This window comes from Mauremys reevesii, linkage group 11 (assembly GCF_016161935.1).
Source record: "Mauremys reevesii isolate NIE-2019 linkage group 11, ASM1616193v1, whole genome shotgun sequence".
Lineage (NCBI taxonomy): Eukaryota > Metazoa > Chordata > Testudines > Geoemydidae > Mauremys > Mauremys reevesii.
Genome location: NC_052633.1, coordinates 27,912,745 through 27,932,282, shown reverse-complemented (window position 1 = coordinate 27,932,282; position 19,538 = coordinate 27,912,745). Strand labels below are relative to the sequence as shown.

Genomic DNA, 19,538 nt, shown 5'->3' with positions numbered 1-19,538 from the left:
GCAGAGACAGTGGAGGGAGACCCTATGTCAGCACCAGCGCTCACACATCGAACGGGAGGACAGGTGGCGGCAGGAAGACCAGCAGGCGACTCAAACGCTGCTTGGGCTAATGAGGGAGCAAACGGACACGCTCCGGTGCCTTGTAGATGTTCTGCAGGACCGCAGGCAGGAGGAGAGAGTCCCCCTGCACTGTATCTGCAACCGCAATCCCCCGCCACAAAGTCCTGTCCCCCACTCACCCAAAATAACAAGAAGGAGGGGCGCTAGGGGCCGTAAAAACTGTCACTGCACCCCAGCAGAGCGCTCATGTACCACACAGCTCTGATGCCATAAATTTTGAGAAGTGCTTCCCTTCCTGGATCACCCAGTCCCAAATCCAAGTTTCATCCCCCCACTGTGTAGTTGAGTATTAAAAGTAGTTTGTTGTTATTCACTGTTTCCGTCCCGTTTTTCTTGTCAGAAGACTTTGTGTGAAGGGGGGAGGGGTTTTTAATTGCATAGGACAGCCTCCATTACCAGGGTACAGACTTGGGGGCAGAATCAACAGCAGGACACACACAGACTGCAGTCACTAGGCACCAGGGTCAGTCTGGGAGGTGTATGCTGCCCCGGGTCAGTCTGTGAGGTGTATACCGCCCCAGGGTCCTAGTGCCTGCCATCCACAAATGGCAAGGCAGGCTGCCCTTACCATGCCCTTCCACCCTAGCCACGAGCCTCTCCGATGCCCTGAGCCCCAGCAAGAGCCCTCATCCACGGACACATACTCACCCTTCCCATACACCCCTCACCCCTTCCTACGCCCCAACCCCCAGCCCAGAGCCTGCATCCAAACTCCGTCCCAAAGACGGCACCCCTCACCCCTTCCTGCAAACCCACCCCTTCCTGCACACCCACCCGCAACCGTCCTCCCCCCAGAGACCGCTGTAGGAGCAGGAGCCTGTCATTCCTCTAGTGTAGAAGCGGTCTGTACATCAGTGCACACCGTACCCACCACAGTCTGCATCCATGTTTCAACCCTAGAACAGGAATTCATAATTAAAGAAAACTTTGTTAATAATCAGTGTTCCATTAACTTTATTTTAAAACGTGTGTTGGAAGGGGGGAAACCTGGAGAACGGGGTATGTAACCGCAGATCGAAGTCAACAGTCACTGAAACAGGCTCAGGTTCAGCTTCTCTGTAAATCAAGTGGTTACCCTGCTCTCCGAGGAACCTAGCTTTCAAAGCCTCCCGGATGCACAGCGCTTCCCGCTGGGATCTTCTATCGGCACGGCTGTCTGGCTGAGCATAATCAGCAGCCAGGCAATTTGCCTCAACCTCCCATCCCGCCATAAAGGTCTCCCCCTTGCTCTCACAGAGATTGTGGAGCACACAGCAAGCTGCAATAACAACGGGGATATTTTTTTCGCTGAGGTCCGAGCGAGTGAGTAAGCTCCGCCATCTCCCCTTGAGACGTCCGAAAGCACACTCCACCACCATTCTGCACTTGCTCAGCCGGTAGTTGAAGAGTTCCTTCTCACTGTCCAAGGCGCCTGTATAGGGCTTCATGAGCCAGGGCATTAGCGGGTAGGCTGGGTCCCCGAGGATCACTGTAGGCATCTGCACATCCCCAACTGTTATTTTGTGGTCCGGGAAGAAACTACCTGCCTGGAGGTGTCTAAACAGACCAGAGTTCCTGAACACACGCGCGTCATGAACCTTGCCCGGCCACCCGACGTAGATGTTGGTAAAACGTCCCCTATGGTCCACCAGTGCTTGCAGCACCATAGAAAAGTAGCCCTTTCGGTTAATGTACTGGCTGGCCTGGTGGGCTGGTCCCAGGATAGGGATGTGAGTCCCATCTATAGCCCCACCGCAGTTTGGGAATCCCATCGCGGCGAAGCCATCTCTGACGACCTCGACGTTTCCTAGAGTCACTACCTTTGAGAGCAGTTGCTCAACGATTGCGTGGGCTACTTGAATCACAGCAAGCCCTACGGTAGATTTGCCCACGCCAAAGTGGTTCGCTACTGACCGGTAGCTGTCTGGCGTGGCAAGTTTCCAGAGGGCTATGGCCACTCGCTTCTGCACAGTCAGGGCTGCTCGCATCCGGGTGTCCTGGCGCTTCAGGGCAGGGGACAGCAAGTCACAGATTTCAAGGAAAGTGCCCTTACGCATCCTGAAGTTTCGCAGCCACTGTGATTCATCCCAGACCTGCAGCACTATGCGGTCCCACCAGTCCATGCTTGTTTCCCGGGCCCAGAATCGCCGTTCCACACCATGAACTTGACCCATTGCCACCATGATCTCCACTGCGTGGCGTACCCTGCTTTGTGAGAGGTCTGCACCACTCTCCTCACCGCGCTGACGGAGCCTCCTCGCCCGATTTCTCAGCATCTGACTGTGGAAGAGGTGGACGATAAGGTGCGAGGAGTTGACAATGGCCATAAGTGCCGCGATGATCGCAGCGGGCTCCATGCTCGCAGTGCTGTGGCGTCTGCGCTGTAACCGACCAGAGAAGGGCGCGAACAGATTTCCCGCCGGCGCTTTCAGGGAGGGAGGGCGTGATTGACGGTTCAATGACGACAGTTACCCAAAACCACCCTTGACACATTTTTTCCCCCAGCAGGCATTGGGGGCTCTACCCAGCATTCCAATGGGCAGCGGGGACTGCGGGAACTGTGGGATAGCTTCTCACAGTGCAACGCTTCCAAAGTCGACGCTGGCCCCGTTAGTGTGGACTCACAAAGTCGAATTAGTGTCCTTAGTGTGGATACACAAATTCGACTTCATAAGGTCGATTCCACAAATTCGAGTTAAGTAGATTCGAAATAGTCTTGTAGTGTAGACGTACCTTGAGATCCTTGAAATACTTCTTAAATATGATGCTTATCACTTCATAGCAAAGAATTTATTTCCCTTAATTATTTTCTTGGCTATAATTTGAGCAATCCAGATTCATAGCTAGAGTGAAAGAAACAGAATCAGTAAGTGGAATAAAGATTTGAATGCGCAAAAATCTAAGGAAACCAACCTACAGTAGCTATTAAACGGGATTAGATGTTAGTTCACACTAAGGGTATGTCTATACTACCCGCCAGATCAGCGGGTAGCAATCGATCTAGCGGGGATCGATAGACGCGATAAATTGACCCCCAAGCACTCTCCCATCGACTCCTGTACTCCAGCGCTGCAAGATGCCCAGGCAGAGTCTACGGGGGATCAGGAGTGTTGACTCACCGCAGTGAAGACACCACGGTAAGTCGATCTAAGTACATCGACTTCAGCTTTATTCACATAGCTGAAGTTGCGTAACTTAGATCAATCGCCCATGCTCACCCCCAGTGTAGACCAGGGCATAGTTTGTTATCAATGCTGTATTTCTGGAACTCAGCTCCACCAGCTGGTCACTGCGAAGGGGCCCGATTTTCAAAAGAGTTTAGTTCAACTCCCATTTAGGAAACAAAATAAATGTCCTGAGAGTTAGACACTTAGCATGCAAGATAAATAATGATAGGTGGAGAATGTCTGATTTTTGTTGATTGTACTTTCTAAAACTCTACTCATTTATAGTTAATCATTTAAAAATTGGACTGTCTTAAGGACAGATAGATCCCATGAATGAAGATTCACAGCAGGATCCACAATTACTGACAGCTTCTTAAATTGCTGACTTCAAAGGCACCATAACATCAATGAAGGCACAAAGCCTGTAAGCAGAGGACCTAATTAAAATAATTACTGTGCAGTTTTTGGTTCCTTGAACATGAGTTTGGTTTCATGTTATATTTTGCCAGGTAAGCTATTCTGTAAAAACTGCACCTGAAAAACCTAATGAACTTCTGCTCTTATCCTATGAGCATGTGCTCAAAACCAAAATCATATGACTGACGTGCCATTTTTTTTCTCCTTAAATGATATCTCAGACTCAACATGTCTGATCATTGAACTGGTCACAAGTCCCAGGGTTTTTCCTCTCAAAGTTGCTATTAGAGCATACGCAGAGGAAAGAGCTGACAGACCAAATATGCTGTGGCTTGAATCAGTTATGTAATGGTATCTGGCATGCTTAGCAATCTTCATAGTCTTTCCAGTGAACACACATTCTTACTAACCACAAAAACAGAACGGGCATTGAGTAACAAACTGCCTTTGTTGCAGTAATGTGATCATTTCTCATTTTAAAAAATGTTTTTCAACTTTTTTATTATCCTTTTGTGCTTTTTATGAAAAAAAAAATACATATATCCTGGAAAGGAGAGAACCATCCAGTAGATAAAATGTGGGAGAGAATAGCTCCTGCTACAGTCTTTGCAATGTGGCCGGAATCTACTCCCCAAAAGACTTTTGCTGCTGCAGAAAGATCCCAGAGTGGGAAAAACAAATAGAGAAAAAATGGCATAAAGCAGCTCCTGCAACTCAAACACCATGTCCTGCCACCAACTTGATCACATTTAGTAGTAGCATTTCTTGGCTATCTCAAAGTGCACTTTCAGTCTAGATGGCTTTTACTTTAGAGAAAGGAAAACAAAGAAAGGATAAACAAATATAAACCTCCTGGACCGGAAAAGCAAGGAATGTGTGTCTCCTTCTGTAAGTTTCCCCTGTCTTGAATTTCCCTAATTCCTTGTCCCACACTCATTGACAAATGTTAGCTGAAACAATATTAGATTTGTCAACTTAGACAAAAGGACTTGATGGGGAAGATGTAACCAGATTCCTTTAAAAGTGGATCCATGGGAATTGTGTTTTGGATTCCATTTATAAAAGAGTATTCAGTGATTAGCAACACAGACAACTGTTTTCTGGGTATTGGAGAGCAGAGAGAGAGAGAGAGTATAATCAAAACAGCACTAGCTTACACAGGAATAGGATTTCCTTCCCACCCCCACGTTAGCTGGCTTAGCAACAAGACTTCCTTCCATTTAAAATGTGTTTCGTACAAATGGGAATGAAAGCAGGACTCCTGCAACACACAGGAGCCATCTTGACAGAAAAGACATATGTGTTTTGGGAGACAGAAGGTCAAATCCAGGGATGTAATATGCAAGTTTAACTCCTCATGATCCTTTGTTCTCAATTAGATTCTCTTATGCTCCTTTAGGATGGAGGTTACTTTTACATACATCTCTTCCTGGTCCCTCAGGGTATAAATTACACCAATTTAGAATCCTTCATATATTGGTAGAGTGGGTGTGCACAGCTGCCAGGGACTCTGAAGTGCAAGGCAGTCTGATTTTCAGGGAGTATATCAATGTAACTGACATATTCACCCTGCATTTGGCTCTCCAACTTCAGGGGAATCTAAACAAATACAAAATGTAAAGTTTAGAGGAAATCTAAGTTAGCGTGACTGAGGAGACTGGAAGAAAGTATAATTTACACCAGTTTGACTCCCTCTAGACTTTCTTGGATTTTCCTGACTCACCTTTGAAATTGGCCCAGAGTCTGTCAAAAAAACTTTGCTGAAGCAACCAACCAATGATATGTAAAGCTGAAAGAACATAAAGGTTTACACTTAGATGATGACATAAATATTAGAACCAATATCCATTAATCTTTAATGACTCTATGTAACAAGTAGCTATAGACAAATAAGATAAATTGTTAATCTGTTACGTCCTTCTTAGGAGTCCTTTGAGATGTAGACCTTCTGAATCAATAACTTACTATTCTTAAGAGTTAACACTCCGTCCTGCAGATAATTCCACTGATTTTCAGTATAGCTGGGCTATTTTCCTTATTGTTACCAGAGCTACTTGGAACATCCCCTGACTGCAATGTTCTTATTACTAGGCACATGCAAAGTGTGAGAAAAGATAGATCTTGTCTTAAATGGCATTTAGTTACTTTTGCTATTGCACCAGTTCAGGAGTTTCCACTTTTCCCCCTCTCTAAGCCCAAATGTTTAGACCATCTGAAGAGCTTGTAATGAAGGGCTGGAATATACACCTGAAATAACTTACAATAAGTACATCAGTATTGAAATAGGTAGCGATAAGTTTTCTTAGATAATTATAAGGGTAATAACTATAATTCTTCTTTGAGTGATTGCACATGTGCATTCCACTGTTGGTGTGCATGAGTTCTGTGCAAGTCACTGGAATTTTTTACTCTCAATATTAACCTATCAGGGTGGCTTGTGCACCCTCTGCTGCCCCATGCTGCTGGCATTGGTATAAGGGCCCAGCTGACTCTGAGTCCCTTCAGTTTCTTCTCACCACCCATGACGATGGCACATATCCATTCTATGACCTGCCCTCCTACCTTTCTGCACCAGAGTTTCTGGAAAGAAAGAACTGACACCAGTGGCACACGGCAGCAGAGGGCGCTTGAGCCACCCTGACAATACCACACCAAAAGTGGAACAGACGTGTGCAACACACCTTGAAGAACCACAGTTAGGAAAGGTTAATGACCATTTTTTTCAGTGGGTAGTTCATTATAAATACATTATTTGGTGAATGTTGCCATTTCTCTCTCTTAAGGAAACAGAAACAATGCACATGGTTTATGCACGTATCCAACACAGTGTGAATTTTTAAAGGTAAATATTCACAATCTGAAAGTCCTCATGATTGACAGAACCAGAATTTTTAATTGAAGGAATCAGGGCCTTTAACTGCTTTGTGATCCAATCAGTACAATAGTAGTAAAATAAGATAATAACAAATCAAGCAATCATTTAATTATTCCTTTATGTTGAGATAAAAGGAATTGCTCAATTTTTGTAACTTAAATATTTTATTCTAAATTTGACAATATAATATGAATATTAAACAGAGATATTCATATTGATGTTATTACAATTCCAATATGTATCCTTTTAAACTCAGTTATTTAAATCAAGAATTACACATGAAGTATGTTCTGTAGAAGATACGAATTTAAACATACTTTTACAGCTGGCAATTTATTACAAGTGTAAAGGATAGGAAGCATGTTTTCACTGTTGTGTATAAGAAATAATAAAGGCATGGCTACTGATGATTAAAGTATAAATGTAAAGAAGATGCATGTAATTTAGAAGTAAATGTCATAGGAAAATGTCACTCAGCTGTTTAAAACTGGACTAGTAAGGAATATAGTATAGGAAAAACCCGACACAGGCTGAATGTGGATAGTTCTTCTCCATGTAAAATCACTGAATCCATGAAAGATTTAATTGATAGCTGTTTTGCTTCTAGAGATTGCAAAATACTTTGGTTTTTTATTGTCAAAAGATTAAAATAATTGACGTTTGTAAAGTGTATTGAGATCCTCAAATGGAAGGCACTGTGGAAATGTATTATTATATATTACCAAACATGTATCACACTGACCTGCATTATTTTTCAAACTATATTTCAGCCTTTTTATACTCCTTGAACCCTAGGCTATATTTAAAAGCACATGTGACTTTCATATGAAGTAGACAATAGTCTTGCCTGAAGCACAAGCTGTTTTGATGCTTTGAAGATGGAACTGCTTTGTCTGTAGAGGGCGTGAAGTCACAAATTTCTGAATCCCCAAAACCCATATAGCTGCATAGAAATCTACTCCTATATCTATTAAACAAAGGTTCAGACCCTTTCAGACTGTAATCATAGGTACTATTTCCTGCATTTTTGCATGTTGCTGTACAATGAGAATTATTGCCTTCAGTGACAAACCACAGTGTGTAGCTGTTATTCCAGTAGCAAATTCCTAAAGTCAAAAACAATCTTTTGAAATACAGTAACCAGAGCTAATCCTTTAAAGAAATGTTCCCTCTAAAGTCTCCATCTTACTAGGTATATGGTGCAGTATTATAATGTACTAAAAAACTGGTGTAACTAACACAAGCTCTGCTTATATGAAGGCAGGATCAAGCCAAGAACAGTATTAGCCCTCAAAACCATATTAATTTAAAAGGGTGTGACAGAGTCATGGGAAGGCAAAAATCAGGTGATCAGTTTTCTCATCACATGGCCTGAATTGTCACTAAATAAACATTCAAAAGAATAACAGATTATACAGTTTACTAGTGGAAAACAAGTAAAAAAGCTGCTTGATGACTCAACACTTTTCATTTGTAGAAGCCAAAGTATTTTCAAAAATGTAAGGAATTTGCACTTCCAATGTACTAAATAACCATAATAAGTAGTAAAAATGATCCATCAATAAGAGGGGACAAGATCTGTGCAAAGCTCTCCAGGTGACAGTTTAGAAAAAGATGCACTTAATCACAGCTATGCAGATAAACAGACTAACCATTCCTTCCATGTATAAAAAATGTTGCCTAAATCAGCCAGATGATTGAAGGGTACCTAATGTAATACCAATTTTTAAAAAGGCTCCAGAGGCAAGCCTGGAAATTGCAGGCTGACAAGTCTAACTTCATTACCAGGAGAATTGGTTGTACCTATAGTAAAGAACAGAATTATCTGACACGTAGAAGAACACGATTTGTTAAGAAAGAGTCAACACAGTTTTTGTAAAAGGAAATTATGTCTCACCAATCTATTAGAATTCTTTGAGGGAGTCAACAAGCATGTGGACAAGGATGATCCAATGGATTTAGCGTAGTTGGACTTTCAGAAAACCTTTGTCAAGGTCCCTCACCAAAGGCACTTAAGCAAACTAAGCTGTCATGGGATAATAGGGAAGGTCCTCTCATGAACCAGTAATTGGTTAAAAGATAAGAAATAAAGAGTAAGAATCAATGGTCAGTTTTCCCAATGGAGTGAGGTAAATAGCGGGGTCCCCCAAGGATCTGTACTAGGGCCTGTTCTGTTCAACCTATTTATAAATGCTCTGGTGATCAGTCAGGTGGCAAAATTTGAAGATGATACAAAATTATTCAAAATAGTTGTCCAAATCTGACTACAAAGAGTTACAAAGGGATCTCACTAAACTGGCTGATGGGGGGTGAGGGATAGCTCAGTGGTTTGAGCATTGGCCTGCTAAACCCAGGGTTGTGAGCCCAATCCTTAAGGGGGACACTTAGAGATCTGGGGCAAAAATCAGTACTTAGTCCTGCTAGTGAAGGCAGGGGGCTGGACTCAACTCAGTGACCTTCAAGGTCCCTTCCAGTTCTAGGAGATAGGTATATCTCTATTTATTATATTACTATTATTATTGGTCAACAAAATGGCAGATGAAATTCAATATTGATAAGTGCAAAGTAATGCACATTGGGGGAAAAGATCCCAACTATACATACACTATGATGGGGTCTAAATTAGCTGTTACCACTCAAGAATGAGACTTTGGAGTCATTGTGATTAGTTCTCTGAAAACATCTCCTCAATATGCAGCAGCAGTCAAAAAACTAACAGAATGTTAGGAACCATTAGGAAAGGGATAGATATCATAATGCCACTACATAAATGGCATATACATGGTACATCCATACCTTGAATACTGCATGCAGCTCTGGTCACCTCATCTCAAAAAAAGATGTATTAGAGTTGGAAAAAGTACAGAGAAGGGCAACAAAAATTATTAGGCGTATGCAATAGTTTCCATACAAAGAGAGATTATAAAAACTGGGATTGTTCATTTGAGAAAAGAGATGGCTAAGGGGGGATATGATAGAGATCTATAAAATCATGAAAGATTTGGAGAAAGCGAATAGTGACGTGTTATTTACCCCTTCATATAGCACAAGAATTAGGGGTCATCCAATGAAAGCAAAAGGGAGCAGATTTAAAACAAACAAAAAGAAGTACTTCTTCACACTCTGTACATTCAACCAGTGGAACTCATTGCCAAGAATGTTGTAAAGACCAAAAGTATAACTGGGTTCAAAAAAGAATTAGATAAGTTTCATGGAGGATAAGTCCATGAATGGCTATTAGCCAAGATGGTCAAGAACGCAACCCCATACTCTGTGTCCTTTAACCTCAAACTGCCAGACACTGGGACTGGATGACATGGGATGGATCACTTGAAATTGCTCTGCTCTATACATTCCCTCTGAAGCATCCAGTACTGGCCACTGTCAGAAGACAGAATACTGGGTAGATGGACCACTGGTTTACTTCAGCATGACCATTTTTATGTTCTTATATCAATGCTCTATTGATGCTCTAATGGCTCGATCCCATTCTACTTGCGTTTTCCATTCTGTGCTCATCACCAGGGTATCTGATCTCCTATGGATGTCTTACCTTTCCCTGCCTTCAAAAAAAGGCCAGATTTCTCAGCTCCTGCAACCTCAAAGACCTGGGCTTTTTGGTCAAATAGAAAGAAAGGATTTTCCCCTCCTTCAGGGGGAAGGGGCAAAGAGGAGGGAGGCATCAGTTGATTTAGGACCTGGTGAAAGGGGCTCAGATAAGTCATTGACTGTCTGCACTCTCTCACTCCCAGATCAGCAGCTCCCACCCATGGGATCAGAGTAGGCTGGGGTTTTGTGATCTGTTGTGGGCAATGCACAAATCATCCATCTGAAGTAGGAGGGAATTTTCCCTTTCCGCCAGATTGATCAGGGTGGGGTGGGATTTTTCACTTTTCCCCCAGCAGCTCCAGGATCCAGTGGGGTAGGTCAGGAGGTTAGAACCAATTAAAACATTGATCAGGAGAATTACACACAGCAAAATAATACAAAACACGTCCAACTTCAGTTTCAAGTTTCATTTTGTTTCATTACTGATTTTTAGATTTGTATTTGCCAAAAGTTACTTATTTCTCTCTGAACTTTAACCTACCAGGCCATAGAAAAGACAAGGGAAGTGAATGACATGTTTTCAAGGCAAAAATAAAGATCATGTGAAGAATGTGCCCTCTGTTCATAAGTAACCTATGGAAGCCAGCCTCTGACAGTCAACTTCTCAGTTGCATTTCTGCTTTTTCAAGCATAGAAGAAACAAGGAATAACTTCAAGGAAATGAAACTACTTTGCAAGTATCCGTGTGATTATAGTTATTATATCTGATCCAATAAACTGAAATTCTCAAAGAGACACTTCAGGTAGTTACAAGCTCGAATGTGAATAGCTTCTACATGAGAAGTGGGTAGAAGTTTAAAAAAACTCCTCACCACCATCTTTGCGCTTTGGAGCAAGGCCTAGTTATAACTTCAACTCCCAAATGAAAGGATTATGGACCTGATCAACCCCCCTCCCCCGAAGTCAATGAAAAAACTTACACTGAGTTCAGTTGGTTTTGTATCAGACCTTGTGGCCTCAATCCAGAAAAGTACTTAAGCACAAGCGTAACTTTAAGTACATAATGTCCCCCATGAGGGCAGGGGATTGGACTCGATGACGTCTCAAGGTCCCTTCCAGTCCTAGAGTCTATGAATCTATAAGTTCTCCCATTGACTCTGACTTTGGATTCAACAAGAAAACTATTCATGTTCTTACACACAAGTTGTAGTGCTTTATTGGATTAAGGTCTTAGTTTGGCTAGTACTGACAGTAGTGGTAGCCAGTTTAAAGAATGGTGTGTGAGGGCAGGCCTTGGCTATGTCTCCTGCTATACTGGCCAGCTGAGCTGAGACAGCATGGAGGAGAATGCATGCTGCACCTTTTAAAAGGATGCAGCAAGAAATGTTTTAGCCAGCAAACCCAGTGGTATTTTGCCTTGATCACTGAATCTCTATACCCACTTTTACATGGGCCCTAGTTTATATTCCACAGTCTTGTCCCAGTGCATAGTTATTGGAAATTTTCAAATTAATCTTGATGGAATGACTAGAACCTTCATGATTTTCTTTTGTGCTTCATATATTAATACATTTCCTTAATAAAAGAATAGAATATTTTTCTACAAGAGAAATGTTGATTACAACAAACTCATTTCACATATGTAAGTAAAAGAGACAAGGGGAGTGGCTAATGAATACAGAAAATATTGTGTTTTTATTGTGATATATCTTTGCCTGGTTTAACATAATAATCTGCCACTTCAGCCAAGTTGACATACGTATAGAAGAAATGCTAAACACTGTAACCATGCTGCAAATCAGATTAATATGTTCACTCAGTTGATATGACAATCAGTGATCTGTTGTACCAAGAGCTCTCTGCTGTTCCTAATGAAGCCAGTGGAAGTTTTGCCATTGACTATCATTGGAGCAATATTCAACTCTAAAATGTTCTTTTGAGGTGGATTGGATGACTTGTTGGATTAATACATTGATACAGAGCATTTTACCTCTAGGTCACTTGGTTATATAGATGTCTGTTGTCAGCTACACAGCACATTGTGGTGTATGTTTAGAACTCAAGACCTTCTGTCCACCCTTTTAGACATTAAAACGTGTGCAAAGCAGGAGTATTATCAGAGCTTATATTCAGTGTGTATCAGTGACTTGAGAATGGCATGATCTCACAGAGAGCTCAGCAGATCTGAAATTCCAACCCTATATGACACTAGCTGTTCTATTACGACATGTCAGTGTTAAACAAAAGTCATAATCATCCGATGGCAGTTTTGTGGCCTATGTGCTGTGGTGCTGGGACAATTTGTATAGTGGGGGTGCTGAGAGCACCCCCAGGATCCCTAGTTCCAGCACCTACACCTATGTGAGATGATTTCGGATAGGTGAGATGGTATGGGGAAGCTTACATTACTATTGACCTTGCTCCCAAGTGTCATTGACAGTCAATGGGACAGAGGGTCCTAAGGCTCAGATCTTCAAATTTAGGGGCCTAACTCTCGTTGAAGTGCATGGGAGTTAAGCATCTAAGTATCTTTGAGGATCTGGCCATAGCTCACTTAAATTTTCAAAAATGCCTTGCTTTATACACATTTACAAATTTCTCACCTTTTAAAGTTTAATGGAAACAATTAAACAGTTCTTTCAGATTATATTTAAATAATCAAGGAGACCGGGGAAAAACCTAATAATCTAATGTAATAATCAAAGGGTGAAATAACTCAGCATGTTTGAACGTGATTAAGCATGTGAAGCTGTGAATTATTTCATTGATTCATATATGTTAAAACCTTTTACTTGGACTGATAGTTATTATTAATAAGGGTTGGTGATGATGCTTGTTAACAATAGGTTTGAAGATGTGGTCAACATGTCCCAGAACTAGGATATGTGAAACATCACCCCTCTTAAAACTTTTGTGGATAGTTACATTATATTAGTGACTTCATAATAAACTACTTTGGGTTGGTCAATAGTCCAGGGAAACTAATTAAGCAACCTGAAGAATTGAAAAGCTGTTTATATCTGCTATATATTTGAGTAATTGTGTACATTAGCATCCACTTGTAAAAATAGTTTTAAAAACCTAGACTTTGGCTTAGTATTGTTTGAGCTGAAAGTGGAAAATCCTCAGATATTACATAAGGTTATGTGATTGTTATATGTAGCAACTTTGTGAAATTTGCAATGAAAACTAAGATTTGTGGCTGAATGTGATTTTAAAAATTAATATTGGTAGTGATGAACCTGCACTAACAATGGACTAAATACATCCCTTGACCTGAGAACAGAACTCCTATTGGCAGCAGTAAGAATCAAGAAGCATATGGCCTTAAAAGTGGAAAGTTAAAAATGCAGTATTTCTACAATGACTTATATTTGTCATTATTAAAACTCCTACTCATAAAGTAACAGTTTATATGCTGTTTTTTACATTAATAAGACAGTGCTAAATCTGTTTCTGAATTACCTGAAATGTTTGCAACTAATTTTAAAAGTTTGAAATGGAAATTGACATCAAGTTAATGGAAGCAACAAAGAATCCTGTGGCACCTTATAGACTAACAGACGTTTTGCAGCATGAGCTTCTGAAGAAGTGGGTATTCACTTGCATCTGAAGAAGTGGGTATTCACCCACGATAGCTCATGCTGCAAAACGTCTGTTAGTCTATAAGGTGCCACAGGATTCTTTGTTGCTTTTACAGATCCAGACTAACATGGCTACCCCTCTGATACTTGACAAGTTAATGGAGAATAACTAAATCCCTGGGTATGCTCAGAACCTTGCAGGTTTGGGCCCAGAACTGTTAAGGCTAGTCTCATAAGTGTTGCAGGATCCAGCCTTTATACTATGTTTATGTCACTCTCCTTTTCTTTACAGCCATTTTCATAGCTTAAGAAATAAAACATTAGGTGAAGAAAAAATTGTTTTATCTTTTGAACTTATGGAAAGGTGGAGATCACATGCAGATTGCTCTCAGTGAATGTTTCAACTTAAACAATGTTATTCGGGTTAAGTGAATTCAGGGCCTGATTTTGCAAGGTGTTTTATGTTTTTCCAGATAGAAAGAGCAGACTGCCCACTCTGGCTGATGAATATTTTATTTTAGATTAAGGAAAATGAAAAATGAAAATAAAGTCTCCACAAGAAAGCACAGTGTGTAGCCACACTAGACTGTATGTGAACTTGGGGAAGGGGGAAAGAGGGCAGAGACAGCAAACTCCTAGAAATTTCTAGTGAAGTATTCGGTAAACAAAATCATAACATTGACACAGGCATCCAGAGGTGGTGCATTTCAGTAGAGTATATGTGATCCCAATCTATATAAAGTGTCAAATCCTCAGTGCTCAATGATGCTGGGCTGATTTACACCAGGTGAAGATCTGGCCCCAAGTCAATAGAGTATGTTGGCTAAAAGATAATAAGAGTAAGAGCAAGATATTGTTATACTCTTTAGCTGTCTCTCATTTGCTTGACAATACTCTGGATTGTCACTGATTTCTGTTTAAAGAATTGCAGAATATACTGAAGCGCTGAACTCTTATTAGAGACCTTAGTCTGGTATGTTGTTTGGTACTTTGACTAATTTCAGTATTTTTAGTATTTGAAATAGACTGCTTGGGAAAATTCCATTTGTGTTGGTATGAAAACCTCATGGTGCCTGCCAAGAGTGTGTGGGAGAGAGAGCTGAACTTTGCTTACACTGTAGCTCAGAAGCCTCAATATCCGTAATGCTTTCATTCAGGCCTTACTTACTGAAAATGTAAAACCTCAGAGAGCCTAGAGAAAAGCTTGACTTTTAACATACAGGTTAATATTTGTCAAGCCAGTGGCTGCAGGTGGGTTTTTGGTTGTAACTTGAAGCTTGTCTTAGTACAGCTTTTTTCAAAATCTCTTCTCTTTTTTTAACATTTTTTTTCTGCATGCTGACTAGCAGAATCAGCCCCCTATTGCTGGAAGCAGCAGATGGAAAAGTTAGGATGTGAGACGCCTCACCCTCCAGTCCTGTTGCCTAATAGAGGGACCAACAGCCTGTGACTTGCTGAATCAGCTTAGGAGCGCCAAAAAATTCAGAGTCCCTTGCTGGTTAGATAACTTGTGCCAAAGAATGACCCTGCTGATTTAAGTGGTTAAACTGTATGAAATTCTTTGGATGTGGCTTCTCTGCTCACCTCAATCTTACCACCTCCATCCAACACAACACGGATATCATCATCTCACTGTTGTCCACTCTGCACAGATTCAGGAATGGTGACTCACCAATAGGTTATTTATTTAGCAGGCAATATTAGGACAGATCGCACACACAAGTGCGTGTGTACACACACATCTTGAGGAAAATTGTGAGATTCCCCTCTGCAGGTAGGGGCTAGGGTGTGGCAGATTTTGGAGGCTGCCCCCTTAATTGTCCAGAGATCTTGAGGGTCCACAGGGAAGGGATCCGCTGTCACCCATTGCCCTGAAGGATATTGCTCCTGCTAGAGCCATGCTGCCATTTGCTGTCTCTCTCCATGGCTCATTAGTAGTAGCTGCAGAGAGGACCCAGAGGCTCTATTACCTCCTGCCTGGATTTCCATTCCGAGTGCAAAAAAGGGGATGGTGATGCAGAAAGGGGCAATTCCCTTGCTGTACCCCTTCCTGCCTCCAGAAATCCATGGAGCACCCACAAAGAGGTATTTATGGAGTCTGGGGTGGAGTATTGTGCCGTAAAAGCAGAACTCTCCCACTTCCCATGCAGTAAGGGAGAGATGGGCCTGCCCACAAGCTTTCAGACCACTCATTTTTCTGTCTCTCTTCATTTTGGGAGTCTGTTCTTGATAAAACGAGAGAGCTGCTTCTGTGTTGATTTTAAGTAAATGCTTTCTAGCTTTATCAAGTGCAGACCAAGCCACTGCCAGCCAATCAGCAAGCTGGAAAGATATGGGGCAAATGGAATTTATTGTGCAGAATATTCCTGTGTGTTTATAAAGACGTTTTATAAACTGCTGAAATTATTTTCACATAAGTTTTATTTCTTTTTTCATTTGTAATTAAGATTTATATGGCAAAGGTAATGTATGTCGTAAATGCAACAAGAATATTGCTGCCCATGACAATAAAATTCTGGTGTATAAAATGAATGCACAAACTGTGCCTACATCTACAAATGACATCTACAGCAATGGCCTCTTGACTGTTCATACACAACCATTTTTACATCTAGTTTTACGCTGCATTTTATGTTAACTTTTTTTCACATTTTAGCCATACTTTTACATTCATAGAATCATAGAATCTCAGGGTTGGAAGGGACCTCAGGAGGTCATCTAGTCCAACCCCCTGCTCAAAGCAGGACCAAACCCAACTAAATCATCCCAGCCAGGGCTTTGTCAAGCCTGACCTTAAAAACCTCTAAGGAAGGAGATTCCACCACCTCCCTAGGTAACCCATTCCAGTTCTTCACCACCCTACTAGTGAAAAAGTTTTTCCTAATATCCAACCTAAACCTCCCCCTCTGCAACTTGAGACTATTACTCCTTGTTCTGTCATCTTCTACCACTGAGAACAGTCTAGATCCATCCTCTTTGGAACCCCCTTTCAGGTAGTTGAAAGCAACTATCAAATCCCCCCTCATTCTTCTCTTCTGCAGGCTAAACAATCCCAGTTCCCTCAGCCTCTCCTCATAAGTCATGTGTTCCAGCCCCCTAATCATTTTTGTTGCCCTCTGCTGGACTCTCTCCAATTTATCCACATCCTTCTTGTAGTGTGGGGCCCAAAACTGGACACAGTACTCCAAATGAGGCCTCACCAGTGCTGAGTAGAGGGGAATGATCACATCCCTCGATCTGCTGGAAATGCCCCTACTTATACAACCCAAAATGCCATTAGCCTTCTTGGCAACAAGGGCACACTGTTGACTCATATTCAGCTTTTCGTCCACCGTAACCCCTAGGTCCTTTTCTGTAGAACTGCTGCCCAGCCATTCGGTCCCTAGTCTGTAGCAGTGCATGGGATTCTTCCATCCTAAGTGCAGGACTCTGCACTTGTCCTTGTTGAACCTCATCATATTTCTTTTGGCCCAATCCTCTAATTTGTCTAGGTCCCTCTGTATCCTATCCCTACCCTCCAGCGTATCAACCACTCCTCCCAGTTTAGTATCATCTGCAAACTTGCTAAGGGTGCAGTCCACACCATCCTCCAGATCGTTAATGAAGATATTGAATAAAACCGGCCCCATCACCGACCCTTGGGGCACCCCACTTGATACCGGCTGCCAACTAGACATGGAACCATTGATCACTACCCGTTGAGCCCGACCATCTAGCCAGTTTTCTATCCACCTTACCGTCCATTCATCCAGCCCATACTTCTTTAACTTGCTGGCAAGAATACTGTGGGAGACTGTATCAAAAGCTTTGCTAAAGTCCAGAAATAGCACATCCACTGCTTTCCCCTCATCCACAGAGCCGGTTATCTCATCATAGAAGGCAATTAGGTTAGTCAGGCATGACTTGCCCTTGGTGAATCCATGCTGACTGTTCCTGATCACTTTCCCCTCCTTTAAGTGGTTCAGAATTGATTCCTTGAGGACCTGTTCCATGATTTTTCCAGGGACTGAGGTGAGACTGACTGGCCTGTAGTTCCCTGGATCTTCCTTCTTCCCTTTTTTAAAGATGGGCACTACATTAGCCTTTTTCCAGTCATCCGGGACCTCCCCCGATCAGGGGCGGCTCTAGAAATCACGCTGCCCCAAGCAGCGCGGTGCGCTGCGCCGCCCTTCCCCGGTCCTGCGGCGGGTCCCCTCTTCCCGCGGCTCCAGTTGAGCTCCCGCTGCGGCAGGTCGACCGGAGCCCGGGACGAGTGGACCTGCCGCAGGCATGACTGCGGCGGGTGCCGTGGTCCCGTGGCTCCGGTTGACCTGCCGCAGTCATGCCTGCGGGAGGTCCAGCCGAGCCGCGAGACGAGCGCCCCCTCCGCAGTCATGCCTGCGGCAGGTCCACTCCTGTCGACCTGCCGCAGCCATCACGGCGGCAGGTCCGCCGGCCCAGCCTCCCGCCCTCCCCGGCTGCAGGGGACGCCCCCTACATTTTGCCGCCCTAGGCACCAGCTTGTTTTGCTGGTGCCTAGAGCCGCCCCTGCCCCCGATCGCCATGATTTTTCAAAGATAATGGCCAAAGGCTCTGCAATCTCATCGGCCAACTCCTTTAGCACCCTCGGATGCAGTGCATCCGGCCCCATGGACTTGTGCTCATCCAGCTTTTCTAAATAGTCCCGAACTACTTCTTTCCCCACAGAGAGCTGGTCACCTCCTCCTCATACCGTGCTGCAGAGTGCAGCTGTCTGGGAGCTGACCTTGTCTGTGAAGACAGAGGCAAAAAAAGCATTGAGTACACTAGCTTTCTCCACATCCTCCGTCACTAGGTTCCCTCCCTCATTCAGCAAGGGGCCCACACTTTCCTTGACTTTCTTCTTGTTGCTAACATATCTGAAGAAACCCTTCTTGTTACTCCTAACATCTCCGGCTAGCTGCAACTCCAAGTGTGATTTGGCCTTCCTAATTTCACTCCTGCATGCCTGAGCAATACTTTTAAACTCCTCCCTGGTTATTTGTCCAATCTTCCACTTCTTGTAAGCTGTTTTTTTGTGTTTAAGATGAGCAAGGATTTCACTGTTGAGCCAAGCTGGTCGCCTGCCATATTTACTTTTCTTCCTATACATCGGGATGGTTTGTTCCTGCAACCTCAATAAGGATTCTTTAAAATACAGCCAGCTTCCCTCTACTCCTTTCCCCGTCATGTTATTCTCCCAGGGGACCTTGCCCATCAGTTCCCTGAGGGAGTCGAAGTCTGCTTTTCTGAAGTCCAGGGTCTCTGTTCTACTGCTCTCCTTTCTTCCTTGTGTCAGGATCCTGAACTCGACCATCTCATGGTCACTGCCTCCCAGGTTCCCATCCACTATTGCTTCCTCTACTATTTCTTCCCTGTTTGTGAGCAACAGGTCAAGAAGAGCTTTTCCTCATTCACAATCTTCCACCTGATCCCTGATCATGGTATGAGGAATTGCTAGTTACATGTTCAGTAACTAACCGCTGTGGCTTTTTAGTTGTGTAATTATATTGTATAATCTAATACTCCTACCTTTCCTTTATTAATGAGTGACACACTAATTGATGAATTTACCATATGCTCAGAGACAAGGATAAGTCTGGACTACTCATTGACTAGAAAACTGCTGAGTCATGTGCTTAGGCACATAATGAAACCGTGTTTGACCTGGCAAAGTGCAAAAAAAGCTATCCACTGTAATTATTAATTGCTGGAAACTGAATACTATTTAAGGACTGCTGAGCTGTTGCTGATAAAAAGGATTTCTCCCCCCACCCCCAAATTTACTACTTTCAAGATGGAAAGTGGACAATATGGAGAGCTGGCAGGGTTAGATTTATTCCCTTTTAT

At 42.8% G+C, this 19,538-nt stretch overlaps 2 long non-coding RNA genes across 2 annotated transcripts in view; one reads left to right on the top strand and one right to left on the bottom strand.

The window, feature by feature from the left end:
• LOC120375027 overlaps positions 1-12,195 on the bottom strand; it is a 29,926-nt gene extending 17,731 nt beyond the window's left edge. Inside the window, exons 1-2 of the long non-coding RNA XR_005586399.1 lie at positions 12,098-12,195; positions 5,407-5,472 (exon numbers count right to left, since the gene is read on the bottom strand). This is a non-coding gene — a long non-coding RNA (uncharacterized LOC120375027). The remainder of the gene's footprint in view (positions 1-5,406; positions 5,473-12,097) is intronic.
• A 160-nt stretch (positions 12,196-12,355) lies between these two features.
• On the top strand, positions 12,356-13,510 carry LOC120374466. The gene is made up of 2 exons (XR_005586119.1): positions 12,356-12,487; positions 13,342-13,510. It is a non-coding gene; the product is annotated as an uncharacterized LOC120374466 (long non-coding RNA).
• Positions 13,511-19,538: the final 6,028 nt, after the last annotated feature.